We start from the raw sequence: 14,963 nt of genomic DNA on the forward strand, positions 1-14,963 counted from the left end.
TATCTATCTATCTATCTATCTATCTATCTATCTATCTATCTATCTATCTATCTATCTATCTATCTATCTATCTATCTATCTATCTATCTATCTATCTATCTATCTATCTATCTATCTCTATCTATTTATTAGAGGCTGACATTTTTTTGGGAGTCCCACGGGTCACGGTAGACAGCATCAGTAAAGATCACGTGATTGGGACGGTACAGGATAAAAAATGAACGGGAGCGGGAGCTAGTCAATAGGAGGGGAAATAAACTAGGATCAATTGTCTTTGGAAATGTAAAACTGAGACTTTGTTATAAACTTTAAGAAAAAAAAAACTTGGATCGACGCCGCCATTGTGTAGTTTTTTTTCCAAGAAGCCTATACTATAATGTGAGTCAAACGAACTACACGACCCACAAACCAACAGTGCTTCTGATCGATGTTTTCCACCTGCGTTCAGGATGGAGAGAGCAAACGCAGGTGGAGAACTGGACGTGGTAAAATTGGATTTGTAACGTAAAGTCAGAAATAAGGACTTATCTATTAAACTCATAGAGCTGACAGGAAAGTCGCAAATATTACCGAAGTTCATGAGAGTTGAATGTAGCGTTGTTAACACGCAGTCTGCTGCTTGTAAAACGTGTTTAGTTGTAATCAAGTTCACCAGTGATTAAGGGACACTTGTTTGGCAAATTCTGGATTAAATCAGCCCTGCATCTCTTCATTCATCAAACCAAAAGTACCATCATGTGTCAACTCTCATCTGACCAACAAAATTGCTGCATGCGCGCTAAAGATTTAAGAGGTAAGGTACGGAAGCCCGTGAGGGGACATGGGGAAATTTATTTATTTTGCATCCCCACGCAATACTTTTGCGTTCGGCATTTTGGAGCAACAGCACAGATGATAAACTGCTCATAAAACAAACACTGATATGTGATTGATATGGTTTATTTGTCATATGCAGGTTAACACGCAGTAAACAATGCGATAAAATGCTTAGGATAAGAAGAACCGTTCAAATCACGATAAAAACAAAAACGCGGCGTACAAAAAAAGTACACATCATGCAGCAGTAATAAGCAAACAAAGTGTCACAGATGTGGTTTCGTGCAGTATTATTGTTCAGAGTTCAGTAGTTTGTTTGACAACTTGTGGATAAAAACTGTCTTTTAGTCTGATTTGAAGATAATTTTATTTAAGGCCGATTTCAAAATAAAACTCAATAAATCTCAAAACGGGTGTAGTGTTTGTTTCATTTTTGCAGTTATCTGGTTTGGAAACTATCCCACAAAGTATTGCGAAATAACGCAAAGACTATTGCGTGGGAACGCAAAAAGAGAAGAAATTCCCCCCATGTCCTCTCATGGACCTCGTTGAAAGGCTTCATCAAGGGAAGATATTAAATAAATATGTTGTGAAATAGAAAAAAATTGAATGTACCATTAAATGTACAATTTATTTAATACATCATTAAATATTAAGTGTACCACTAATTACGTCATGTCGTCTTTAAAATTATACTTAATTATTCAGTGGCACATTTAATTGCATAATAGTCCATTTCATGATATAATGGTACATTTGTTTCTAATAATGTATTAAATAAATAAATGGTACCTTTAATTTAATGGCACATTTAATGTTACATTTCTTTCATGTTAAATTTACTTCACTTATGGGACATTCACAACATTTATTTATTTAAAGATGATTTTATTGTATTAATTTTGTCCAGTTTGACCCTCCATTCTTGATGCCTGTATAGGAGGTCATGTCAGAATTTGAATCAGGTGTTCTGGATCAGACACACATCTAAAACTTGCAGGGAAGGGGTCCCTGAGGACCAGGGCTGTGAACCATTGAGGTACAGTTTCTAAATTATGAAGGTAATGCCTTTTTGGCCTTTTGTTCACCAAGTACAGTTCTCTTGCTAGGTGCATTTTTCTTTCGTTTCAGCAACTTGAAACATAAAAATAATGTCATTGTTCAAAGGAAACAATCACTTGATAAATGAGTAAAATACAACTAAGTACATTTTGTTTATTCAACTAAGATAGGCATGGTCTGTTTCCTTGTTTGATATTTTATTATTTCTTCATTATTATTCTTTTTACTCTAACTGGCTTTTACTACAGCTAAAAACAGGGACCTAACTGGTCCTTCAAAGAAAGAAATTGCCAAAAGACTAAATGAAGAAAACAAAAATGGGAGTAGCACAGGAGTGGGAGTCGTTCTAAATGGGAGCGGAATGGGAGTGGGAGTTAATTTACCAGGAGTGGGACGGGACAGGATTTTTTTCGTTATGCTGGCCTGGGATTGGGATGAGACAAGACAGTTTTCTGTGGGAGCGGGATGGGACAGGAGAGAAAATCTATCTATCTATCTATCTATCTATCTATCTATCTATCTATCTATCTATCTATCTATCTATCTATCTATCTATCTATCTATCTATCTATCTGTCTGTCTGTCTGTCTGTCTGTCTGTCTGTCTGTCTGTCTGTCTGTCTGTCTGTCTGTCTGTCTGTCTGTCTGTCTGTCTGTCTGTCTGTCAAATGAGGATATATTAGTTTATCTAATAACACACTGGCTCAACAAATGTAGATCGACTTCTCCGAAACACAACATTTGAGCTTTCAGGGTTACCGTAGTTCCCCTGTGGTGCGAGCACAACGCCACGGTTCCGAGCCTGCAACAAGCACACGCCTTTTTTGCCGCATGAGCGGCAAGGAGACACTAGGGAAACCGTATCTGATGGGGAAACGCGAATCGACGTAACACCGTATTTGCAGACCAATTACAGCGCGGCGACGAAGGCTGTCCCAATTCATGAATCATGACTCCCTCAAATGCGGCCGACAAATGTGTCCTTATTTTGCCCGATTTGAAGGATGGGTCGTGAGTATCCTTCGCGGCCCATCATTCATTGCGGGTCGAAGCGGATTGGTCAAGCAGGGGAAGCCATGGCGGACCATAGCAACTTTATGGCTAATGTATGTCGACATATTTTATATATATATTAACAACAACTTTAAATTTTAAGATAGATGAGAATTATAAAGTATTTGATCCCCTCTGGCTGTTCTTAGATAATTATATAATAATGCAGTGTTTTTGGTGTATTAGTATCTACTTGCTTTGATCACTTAAAATATCCAGAAGTATGCCTTAAAAATAATGTGTTTTTCCATCTCCATTCTTCCCTTTTCTAGACCAGACCCCTTTACTGCAGGATCAACCTGAGTGTCCCAGTCCTGATCACTTCTTCAACCAGGAGGACACCGGGCCTGATTTTCAGCTGAGCAGGGAGTCTCTGGCAGTGCTGCTTAATCTTTTGCACCAGGATAGGCAACATGGATGGGTGCTACTATTGAGACCTTGGTTTTTCTTTTCTGGCTGGCAAGTGGCACATCCTACAGAGTGGTCTGCAGAGTGTTTGGGATGCCTCGCTCTACTGTCCATCGCATCGTCCACAGAGTTACAGAGGAGATCGTGGCTATTCGTCACCAGGTCATCTACCTTCTAAAGACCCCTGAGGACTTGAAGGCAGTGTCCCGTGAGTTTGCAGGGCTGGCACGCCAGAGTTTTTCTTAAAGCTGTGGGTGCAATTGACGGCTGCCATATCCGCTTCAGGTGTCCAAGCAGCCCTGATGGTCAGTGCTACAGGAACAGGAACCTCTTCCCTTCCATAATCCTGCTGGCAGTTTCTGGGAGCCATTTTATTGACACGTATGTGGGTTGACCTGGGTCAGTGCATGACTCTAGGGTGCTCCGCCACAGCCCACTGTACAGTTTATCCTCCTCCAGGGTATTTTATCCTTGCTGATGGAGGGTACCCATGCCTCCAATATCCACTCCCCCTCATCACTCCCTAGAAGAGGACAAGACAAGGTGTGGGAGCCCAGCGCTTTAACAGCCATCATTCCAAAAACACGCTCTATAATAGAGCGTGTTTTTGGAATGATGAAAACCAGATTCAGGGCCATCATCCTGCAAGCGCTGGAGGTGCACGACACCTTTGTACCTCACCTAAGTTTTGACCTAGATCCATTTTATATATACATTATACATAATATATACACACATATGCACCCTCTTTTAAATTGTTTTCAGGTCATAACAGCATGCGCCATCCTCCACAACATCTGCCTTGGTGCTGGGGATGTCATGGCCCCAGAGGATGACCCAGAGGAGGCTGTAGAAGAGGATGAGGGTGAGGTTTGGACTGAGGCAGTCAGCGTTGCTCTCTAGCGGGACCAGCTTTCAGCTGAGGTGTCTGCCCTGAAGGAGGTACCACCAGAACATGACTACTGTGTCAGTCAAGTATAATATTATAGATGTGATTAATTTTTGAGGGGTATAACTAATTGTAATATTTTGTGAGCACCATCTTCTAATTCTGCATTTTTCCGATTACCTCTTAGTGATGTGGCAGCCGTCAATTCAGCCAGCCCTTTAAACCCACTTGATGGACGATACCGTGGACAGCAGAGAGAGGCATCACAAACATCTGCAGACCACCTGTGTGATGCTTTGCTCACCATCCAGAAAGACTAACCATAGGTCTCAGTTACAGCATCCCATCCAAGTCTCTGACCTTGTGAAAGATTTAGCCACACCGCCAGACTTTCTGTTCAGAAAGACATCTGCCTCTTTGTTCTGTTGAAGAAGTTTTCCAGAAACCGGTCACTCCTGCTGTCGCCATTGTAAATACTTGTACATAGTTTTATTTTATGACTTTTGTCTTGTAATCTTGATCTGTTTTAATTTTTTCTTCCCCCATTCTGTTTAAAGTGCTGTTTGTATTTTTCATAATAAATTCTGTTTATAACTTTAAATGAAGTTGATGTATTGTTAGATTAAATGTAAATAACATTAGTGACAAAAACAATTTTGAAATTTATTAGAACACCTTAAAACTTTAAGAAACAATCTGAACAAAACTTAATATTTATTATGTAGCATCTTATTTTGGTGCCATTCTTTGGAAAAAAGTCTGTCCATTCTCTGTGCCCTCCTCTCTTCTGGTTCTCTCTGTACCCTCATGTCCTCCCTGATTAAATCCATCATCTCTGTCCCGCTTTCTTTTCTGACCCCTTCCTGCTGGCTCACTGTCTTCCTTCTCCATCTGGTTGCCCACCGCTCCGCTTGGCCCTGGAGTGTCCTCAGGGATGGAGGCAATTAGGACAGGAGGTGTTGTGGAAGACCTCTGTCCCAACACCTCATCCATAAAGACAAACCAGGGCCAAGTAGCAGCAGTGGGCTTTTCATTGACTCCCTCTCCTGACCCTGGATACTTACAATCCTAAAGTTAGATGGAATAAAAAAAAAAAAGAGTTGACTAAACAGAAAAACCAATAAGACTTTTAGAAATATTTTTTTTATTTGTGTGTGACATGAGAACTTCTGAACATAATCTAAATTCTTTATTTTTTTTCAAATTGTCCCACATTGTTTTGGCCTGTAAACGGGGTGACCTTCCCCTGTTGGTCCATCTTCTCCAGAATTGTCCTAAACCGAAAGAAGTATGTTAATCACTGGATGGATATTTATGAAAGTTAGAAAGATAGGAGTTATTGAAACTGGACAGAAACTGACTGCAAAGAATGTTGTTATTGTACCTCCAAGCCACGGTGGCTGAGTTTTTAGCTCCAGTAAAAAGGTGGTGGTTCTCACCCCTGAGCTTAATAAACTGGCCCGTCTGCTCCTTTGTACCTAAAAAAAAACATCTTGCTTAATATCAGAGCAAAAATAAAGCCTTTTTTAATTTCACATTTGTCTTAATTTGAAGAAAATATTTCTATGCAAATGTCTAAAACGTTCTTTCAAACTTCACTTATTTACTGAGTTTCACTTACATTTGGAGGTGTATTTCTCGTGGATTACCTGGAATCAGAAATTATAATGCTAACTGAATTATAAATAAACTTTTAAACATATAGCACATTTCTTCATTAAAAATTAATATTGAAAAGCTTATTTATTCTCAATCACACTCTCCAGCGATACAGTTGGATTACATAAAACTGTCCATTTATTCTGGTTAACCTTAATATCACCTGAAATATTAAATCGATTTTCAGTAACAATTAAAATAACATAAACTGTTAGAAATCACTTGTGTTAAACGTTCACTGTGATGACTGCCAGCGGGAGCTTAGTGCCGATAGTCCGGTCAGATCTCTACCGGGCTAGCTCACCTCACCGCCGGTAGGGCTGGCGAGGCGAGCCGGTTACTACGCTGGGAACGGAAAACTCCGAACACGGAGCACGTTTGAAATTAAGCGATGTCTAGATAAATCAAGCAGATATTTCACGTCTACATAGTTATATTCCCGCACTAAAAACATTGTAGAAGTTAATTTGTGTCACAGAAAGTGTAATTTTTCACAATTTACTCATAGCTTTTGTTGCTATGGTCCGCCATGGCTTCCCCTGCTTGACCAATCCGCTTCGACCCGCAATGAATGATGGGAAATGATGGGCCGCGAAGGATACTCACGACCCATCCTTCAAATCGGGCAAAATAAGGACACATTTGTCGGCAGCATTTGAGGGAGTCATGATTCATGAATTGGGACAGCCTTCGTCGCTGCGCTGTAACGTAATCGGCCAACAAATACGGCCTTCGAAGGATGCAGCCCTGAGGCTGACTTCCGGGTCAGCCTCGGCGTTGGTACATTCCCTTTCCGGTGTTTTCTGAAATGTAAAAGTGTTTTCTGAAATGTAAATTTGTTTCGGTACTTGTAAAAGTGTTTTGCACCCCCCGGCCACCGTAGATAATGTACAGCAAGCACAACAACTTTGAATTGAACAAACCAGAAGACAACAAATGTTTCTCTTTTTTATAAAAAATTAAAAAAGGTACAAGTCCTTCAAAAGTATTAATAGTTCTTGTTGCCTGTTGGTTATTCACGTTTTGAACTGAAGTGCAATAACATTTCAGATCCACAACAAAAAGACGAAAACTGGGTTTAGATCAAGACCATCTACATTTGTGGACGTAAAATTTGCCAAGTAACAGCTGAATAATATAATGTGCACCATTTGATGGTGTTTCAATGCAAAATATAGCATAAAACCAATATAAATGATAGGGCTTTTGATCCCCAATCTTGCACAGATAAAACATTCCATGTTTGACCAGTATTATGTGGTGTGAATGTAACCAATGAATATAATTTACTCGGGTTCAGATAGCAGTTTACTATCAACCAGTTCTGTTTATTACAAAAGCTCTGGATTGAAACACATCCAACTTCATCATACCTTCAACATAAAACTTTTCCAGTACAAAAAAATAATAATTCACTCTAGCACTTTGAAACACTAACCGTGCAGGACAAATAATATATTGTCTTTAGTAAAAAAAATAATAACGCTGGCCAACAAAAAAAAAATCGCTTATATAGAGCTCTAAATAAGATGATCAGGGTTGTCCTAGTTGGAAACGACCACCAGGAACGATGATGGCAGATGCACACCTCCACAGATGCAAGAAAAGGCTCAACGTCTCTGTCCTTCGCATCCACAGGTAAACCTCAGCCGTCTTCCCGTCTAGCAGGAAAGCATATTAGCAGGCATAAAAATCAGGTGCAGTGCAGAATGTGAACAGAGACACACACGTCTTCTTCTTCTTCTTCTTGTTGGTTTTATTGGCGGTTGGCAACAAACTTTTAGTAGCATTACCGCCACTTACTGGTATGGAGTGTGGTTCGTGTCGGCCTATCTATTTATATATATATATTTAATTCTACAAATTAAATAAATAAATATATCTTACCTATATGTATATATACAAATAGACATACTTACACATTGTATTGTATTCTACCCTTCTATATCCTCCATACTTTCACAATTTTATCTACTATAATCAAATTCTATTAAATAATTTTGTTTTCTTTAAAAAACGAATCACTATTTGTATATGTTTACTCCCTAAATTCTTCCTCAAAATATCTAATAAATTAACCCTTTCCTTAATACCTTCAAACTCTCTTCTCATATATCTTCTTTCTCTTTCATATTTATGACATTCTAATATAACATGTTCTATTGTTTCATATTTTCCACAGTAATCACATTTACCAGTATCATGCTTTTGAATTTTAAAAAGTGTATAATTAAGTCCTGTATGCCCAAATCTCAACCTTGTTATCACTCTTTCCTCCTTTCTATTTCGTCTTCCATTTCTACTTTCTCCTACTATCTTCTGAATTTTATAAAACCATCTTCCTGTTTTTCCTTCATCCCACCTTTTTTGCCATTTTTCCATCAGCTTTCCTTGAACAATACTCTTTCCCTCAGATTTACTTGTTTTAACTATAAAACTAATAGGATTTTGAATTACCCTCTTTGCTATTTTATCTGCCCTCTCGTTTCCTTCTACTCCAATATGTGCTGGAACCCACACAAATATAACTATCAAGCCCATTTTTTGTATTCTGTATAATGTATGAAATATTTCTAATAAAATGTCCATCCTACTATCTGATTGATTATATTTTAAACTTAATAATGCAGAGCTTGAATCTGAGCAAATAACTGTTTTTAATGGTTTTATGTCTTCTACCCAGTGTAAAGCTAATAATATAGCCAATATTTCTCCTGTGTATACTGATAAGCCGTCTGTAATTCGTTTTCCTATTTTTAGATTGAATTCTGGTACTACAAAAGCTATTCCTACTTTTCCATTTATTTTTGATGCATCTGTATATATTTGAATATATCTATAATAATTATTTAAATGTATCTGTACTGAATAACTATCTACTATGGAAGATTTATCTTGCTTCTTTTCCATTATTGACATATCTACTGTTGCTTCTGGTAGAATCCATGGTGGTATAATTGATATTGGTGATGTTTGACTAATTTCTAAATCAATCATTTTAAATTCTTTTACTTTATTTTCAATTGTCCATCCAAAACTCTTCATTTCTTTCTTTTCTTTTTCCCAACATGGATTTAAAATTTCCCAAATTGGATGATCCAAGTTATTACCTTGTAAATTTAACCAATAATTTATTTCTAGTTTTATTCTTCTTAACTCTAACGGCATTTCTCCCATTTCTATTTCTATTGCTGCTGTTGGTGTAGTTTTAAATGCTCCAGTACATAATCTTAATGCCTGATGTTGGATAATATCTAATTTAACCAGATGTGTTTTAGCTGCTGAACCGTAAACTATACAACCAAAGTCTATGTTAGATCTTATCATTCCTGTGTAAATCTGTTTTAGTGATTTCCTATCTGCTCCCCAGTCACTGCCAGCCAAGCATCTCATATTTAAAATTTTCTTACATTTATCAACAACTTTTTGAATATGTATATTCCATTTTAGTTTTTCATCAAACCATAATCCTAAACATTTTATATACTTTACTTGCTGTAATTCTTGGTTATATAATTTAAATTTTATTTCCTTGTTTATTTTTTTCTGATTAAATATCATTACTTTGGTTTTTTCAACTGAAAACTTAAATCTCCATTGTAACGCCCATTTCTCTATTTCAATAATAACCTCTTGTAATTTCTTTACAATGAAATCTACATTTTTTCCTCTTTTCCAAACAGCTCCATCGTCTGCAAAAAGCGAACATCCCATTACTTTTCCAATATCTTTAAATACATCATTTATCATAATTGAAAACAATAACGGACTTATAATACTCCCCTGTGGAGTTCCATTTTCTACTATATATTTTCCTGAGATCACTTCCCCAATTCTAACTTGTATTTTCCTATTTGTTAAAAAATCTTTGATCCATTTAAATATTTTCCCTTTAATGCCCAGTATTTGTAATTTAATTAATAATCCTTCCACCCACATCATATCATATGCTTTTTCTATATCAAAAAATACTGCCACTACACTTTCTTTATTTACCTGTGCTCTTCTAATTTCATGCTCTAAACATAGCATTGGATCATTAGTACTCCTCCCTTTTCTAAAACCACTTTGATACTTTGACATATATCCTTTATTATTTAAATAATATACTAGTCTACTATTAATCATTTTTTCCATTATTTTACATAGATTTGATGTTAAGGCTATTGGTCTATAATTTCCTGGATTTGATTTATCTTTTCCTGGTTTAGCTATTGGTACTATAATTGATTCCTTCCAGCTCAGTGGTAATTTTCCCTCCTCCCATATTTTATTATATAATTGTAATATTATATCTTTCGATTTTCCACCAAGTTGCCTTATCATTCTGTACCAAATTTGATCTTTACCTGGTGCTGTATTTTTTGTCTTCCTAAGTGCATAATTTAATTCAGCTTTTGTAAATTCAACATTTAACAGATTATTTGTTTCTTCAACACTCTGTAATACATCTTTATATATAAGTTTTGTATTTTCTCTTCCTTTTCTGCCCTCTTCACTAATATTATTTGAACTGTTAATTTTACTAAATATTCTTGCCAATATTTCAACTTTATCTTCATTTTTTACTATATTTATATTGTTTATTTTTAATATAGGATATTCAAACTCTCTCTTTATGCCATTCATTCTTTTAATTATTTTCCAAATTTTTTCTATTTTTGTTTCTTTCCCTATTGCGCTACAGAAATTTCTCCAATATTCTCTTTTTACCTTCTTAATAGTTCTCCTTACTTTTGCTTGCTTTCTTTTATAATCAATTAAATTCTTATAAATTGGATTTCCTTTTAGTACCTTAAATGCTTTATTTCTTAACTTTATTGCTTCTTTACATTCATTTGTCCACCATGGTACCATTATCTTATTACTTTTACACCCTGCTTTCTTTATAGAATTATCTGCTGCTTCCATGATTATCTTACAAATTATTAAATTTACATCATTTATATCCATTCTCATATCTACTTTCTCTAAGTTTATTTGACTGAAGTATCTAAATTTAGTCCAGTCTGCCTTATTAAAATTTAGTTTTTTATTGACATTTATCTTCTTATTATTTAAAGTTAATCCTACTCTTATTGTAATGGGATAATGATCACTACCTATTGTTGATTTTTTATCAATGCACCACTCACAACTACCAGCTAAACCATTTGAAACCATTGTTAAATCAATAACTGATTCCATCCCTGTTCTTACATTGATTCTTGTTCCCCTCCCATCATTAATACATACTAGATTTTTTATTTCCATTAATTCTTCTATAACTTGTCCATTTTTATCATTACAATTACCCCACAATGTACTATTTGCATTAAAATCTCCACACCAAATTACTTTCCCTTCCAAATATTCATTTAACTCCTCCATTATTTCAATTGACAATGTTTTACATGGATTATAAAAAATTATTTTAAATTTACCTTCTTGTTCCCGTATCTCAATTACTATATATTCAAGTTCTTTCCCTTTCCCTAATACCTGATATTGTATCCCTTGCTTAATAAATATTCCACATCCTCCTCCACTTCTCTCTTGTCGATCTCTTCTTACACCATCATATCCTTTTATCACAAAATCCAATGTTGTTTTTAACCATGTTTCCTGAACACAAATAATTTCTGGTTGTTCTTCAAGACTATCAATATAACCTTTAAGTTCTTGTCCGTTAGCGATTAAACTTCTTGCATTCCATTGTAATATTAACATGTACTTTCACCAGATGTTCCTTGTCTCCCATCTACCTCCAACTTTTTATTTATGTTCTCCCACGATCCCTCCTTAAACCCCAAAAACTTTTCAGCTCCTCTCACTATTATTTTAATCTTCTCAGTTTTATGCTTGGCTTGGTCAGTACAGTTGATAACATAGGCTACGAATAATATTAGTTTTTCTACTGATATTGTAACATTTTCTTCTGACTGTACTTTGCTTTGCTGTGGAATTTGATTTGCTATTTGTTCATTCTTTCTTGTTTTCTGTTCCTTCACATTTTTAACTGCTTCTGCATAGCTTATGTTTTTAGTCATTTTAATCTGTATGATTTCTTTTGCCTTCTTCCTTACTTCACATCCTCCATACGTAACTCTATGTTGCCCTCCACAGTTACAACATTTTTCTTGTACTTCTTCTTTACATTCTTCAAACTTGTGATCTTCACCACATTTAGGACATCTCTGCTTCCCTTTACAAACTGCTGTTATGTGTCCATACCTTTGACATTTGAAACAACGAAGTGGTGGAGGGATATAAGGTCTAACCTGAAAGCTGAGATAACCTATTTTGATGTTTTGTGGCAACTCTTTTTCATCAAATTCAATGAAGATTGACATACTTCCTACTTTTTCTCCATTTATTGTTTTTGACAATCTCTTCAAGTTATTCACTTTTGCACCAATAATACTTCTCTTAATTTTATCAAGATCTTCATCTAGAGGGATCCCATAAATCACTCCTAATTTTTTTATTTTCTCCCATGATTTTTTTCTCCAACACCGTTTTCTTGCAGATATTATCCACCTTTAAAGCCTTGTTCTTTTGTTCTTCATTTTTACAAACTACCAATAAGTTTCCATCTCTCAAAATCTTTACAATTTCAACATCTCCAATTTTCTTTTTTATCTCTCTTGACACCACAATGGGGCTGATGTTATCCTGTTCTTCCTCGTTCTTAAGTTTCAATATTATTTTAAATTCCTCCCTCATAACTTTCCTCCTAACTATCCTTTCTTCTTCTGAACTGCTTCCTTCCAATTCTCGCTTGCTACCTTGGATATCACCAATTCCCTTTCCTTCATCTATTTTATTTCTTCCACGTCCTTTCCCTCTTCCTCTCCCAGCTGGCGTCCACCCTTCAAAATCCATGTCTTCCTCATTTCCTGTCTCCATTTCCAACCGAACCATTCACATACCAGTTTATGCCCAAATCCACCTTTTCCGAATCCGATATATTTCTATTTTTGTTTTTCCCGCGCCGCACCAAAACCGTTCTTCTTCGACGTAGTCTCACCACCGACAACCACCTCTTCCGCCTGAAGTCCGTAGCCGAGACACACACGTCTCAGCTCCGCAGCAGTTTTGATACTGTAAAGCCCGCGGTTTCCCTTAGGAACAGCAGTCGTAAAAGCTGCCGTAAAGTGACGTCGCGCTTAACCCTTAAAGGGACACTACCTACAAAACCGAAACAATACTAGTATGACAGTAAACCCTCATACCACATAGACCTATAAACAAAACAAAACACAAACAAACAAAGTGCTGCTGGGTTACATGAACACAATGAAAGTATACATGGAAAATTGTCTCTTTGCTGGATTGGCAGAAGACACAGACATCATCAATATTATCTTGAATCTTTTAAGTATTTCCTTGACAGGATAAATTTGAACTAAAATCTTAAGAGAGACCTCTTTCATTCTGTTATTGATAGCACAGTTTAACATGTATAATATATTATGAAACTATTGATCCCGCCAGGAAGAAACTGATCCAAGCACTGATCCAAAAGTCCTTTCTGTGAAAAAGAAAAGTAAAATGATCTCATTCAAAAAACAGAGTAATGGATAATTATAAAGTGGAATGAAAAAAGATTAGAGGTTTACAAACTTTTTAACATTAAAAATCTGAAAAGTCCATCCATTTTAATCATTCTCTGTTAGTCTGATGGCTCTGAATAAATTCCAGTACAATCAATCACCTTCAATAGTTATCTAATTGGTAAAAAACATCTGTGTATTAATAAATCTCATAAATATGGCTGTTCAGAGAAGGTCCCAGAGAAGTTTTAGAGACTCTTTAAAACAGACAAGGGAATGAGTGCATTAATCAGAGAGCCTGCCAAGTTTTCCTCAAGCCATATAAAGGATACAATGAGCATATTAATCATGTGGAGCTAAATATGGGTCAAGCCTGTTAGATTCCTGTTTAGAGGCTGCAAAAGACTTAAAACTGGTGTGGAGGTTTTCCTTTCAGCATGATAAAGCCCCTCAACATATGACCAGAGCTACAAGGAAATGACTTAAATAAAAGAATGTGCATGTGTGAGGTGGTCGAGTCAAAGTCCTGACCTAAATCCAGTTAACAATCTGTGGCAAGACTTGAAAATTGATGTTCTCAGATCTTGTACTTCCATTCAAGGCTTGAGCTATTTTGAGTAATTTATTTTGTACATATACCTAATCTAAACCGTTTTTAATTAACTCAGAGTTTAGAGAAGATGTTGACTTTTTTACTATTTATATTAGCTTTTTCTTTTTCATGATAGAGTTTTGACCAGCCTGTCATGGGATACAAGCAATAAGAGAGACCATAAAACGCAGCTTAAACGTCTCAAGAGATAACTTTCCTTATCTCACACCTTGAATAAAGAAGGCTAAAAAGCATTGACTGTCGTTTCAACTTAATGACACAATCATGGTGGTTATCAGTATACGAGCCAGAGCAAAGAGCAAATGTTAGATGGAGCAAAGGAAAACAAGTTTGACACAGAAACTTAACTGATGTATCAGGAGTTGAAACACTTAACTCAGATAAAATTGTACTACAAAATTAGTTAAAGAAAGGTAATCAATTTCTACAGCAAGAATATTCTCACTACTTTTAACACTAATTAATTAAAAGGTGCTGCACCACGTTTTAGCTTGTCTTATCTTTTGCGGTTCTGGTTCCAAAACCTGACAATGGATTTTATCAATTCAAAAGTGACGACATGCCATGAATAAATAAATAACTGAAATAATCGTTTTAATGTTTGATATTCTGTTTAGCACTATTTATATCAGAGTAAAAAAAAAAAAAAAATTACTGCAATCTAATTGGGAACAGTTTATGTTACTGGAGTGACACCCTTGGCACAAAATACTTTACTTTAGTCACAGATTTCTCTACTATTGAAAAAAATTAGAAAATAAAGGTATCCCATATAAATAAAACATAGTTTCCGAATTATAATTTCATTTATTAAGGAAAAAAGCTATCCAAATCAACCTGACACTTTGTGGAAAAGGTAATCACCAACCCTTGTTAAATCCTGAATTAATTAACTAGTTAGCATGAAGTACACTAATTCCCTGCTTAAT

The 14,963-nt window shown here is 35.8% G+C and overlaps 1 long non-coding RNA gene across 2 annotated transcripts; it reads right to left on the reverse strand.

Moving 5' to 3' along the window:
- Positions 1 to 5,694: 5,694 nt before the first annotated feature.
- On the reverse strand, positions 5,695 to 12,977 carry LOC124867229. 2 transcript variants are annotated; one of them, XR_007038001.1, is made up of 4 exons: positions 12,478 to 12,976; positions 7,475 to 7,547; positions 5,849 to 5,876; positions 5,695 to 5,705 (listed from the first exon to the last, which is right to left on the reverse strand). It is a non-coding gene; the product is annotated as an uncharacterized LOC124867229 (long non-coding RNA). The 2 variants fall into 2 exon arrangements; XR_007038000.1 differs by lacking the exons at positions 5,695 to 5,705; positions 5,849 to 5,876 and having other exon boundaries at positions 7,190 to 7,547; positions 12,478 to 12,977.
- Between the last annotated feature and the right edge of the window lie 1,986 nt (positions 12,978 to 14,963).

Source organism: Girardinichthys multiradiatus, chromosome 4 (assembly GCF_021462225.1).
Source record: "Girardinichthys multiradiatus isolate DD_20200921_A chromosome 4, DD_fGirMul_XY1, whole genome shotgun sequence".
NCBI lineage: Eukaryota > Metazoa > Chordata > Actinopteri > Cyprinodontiformes > Goodeidae > Girardinichthys > Girardinichthys multiradiatus.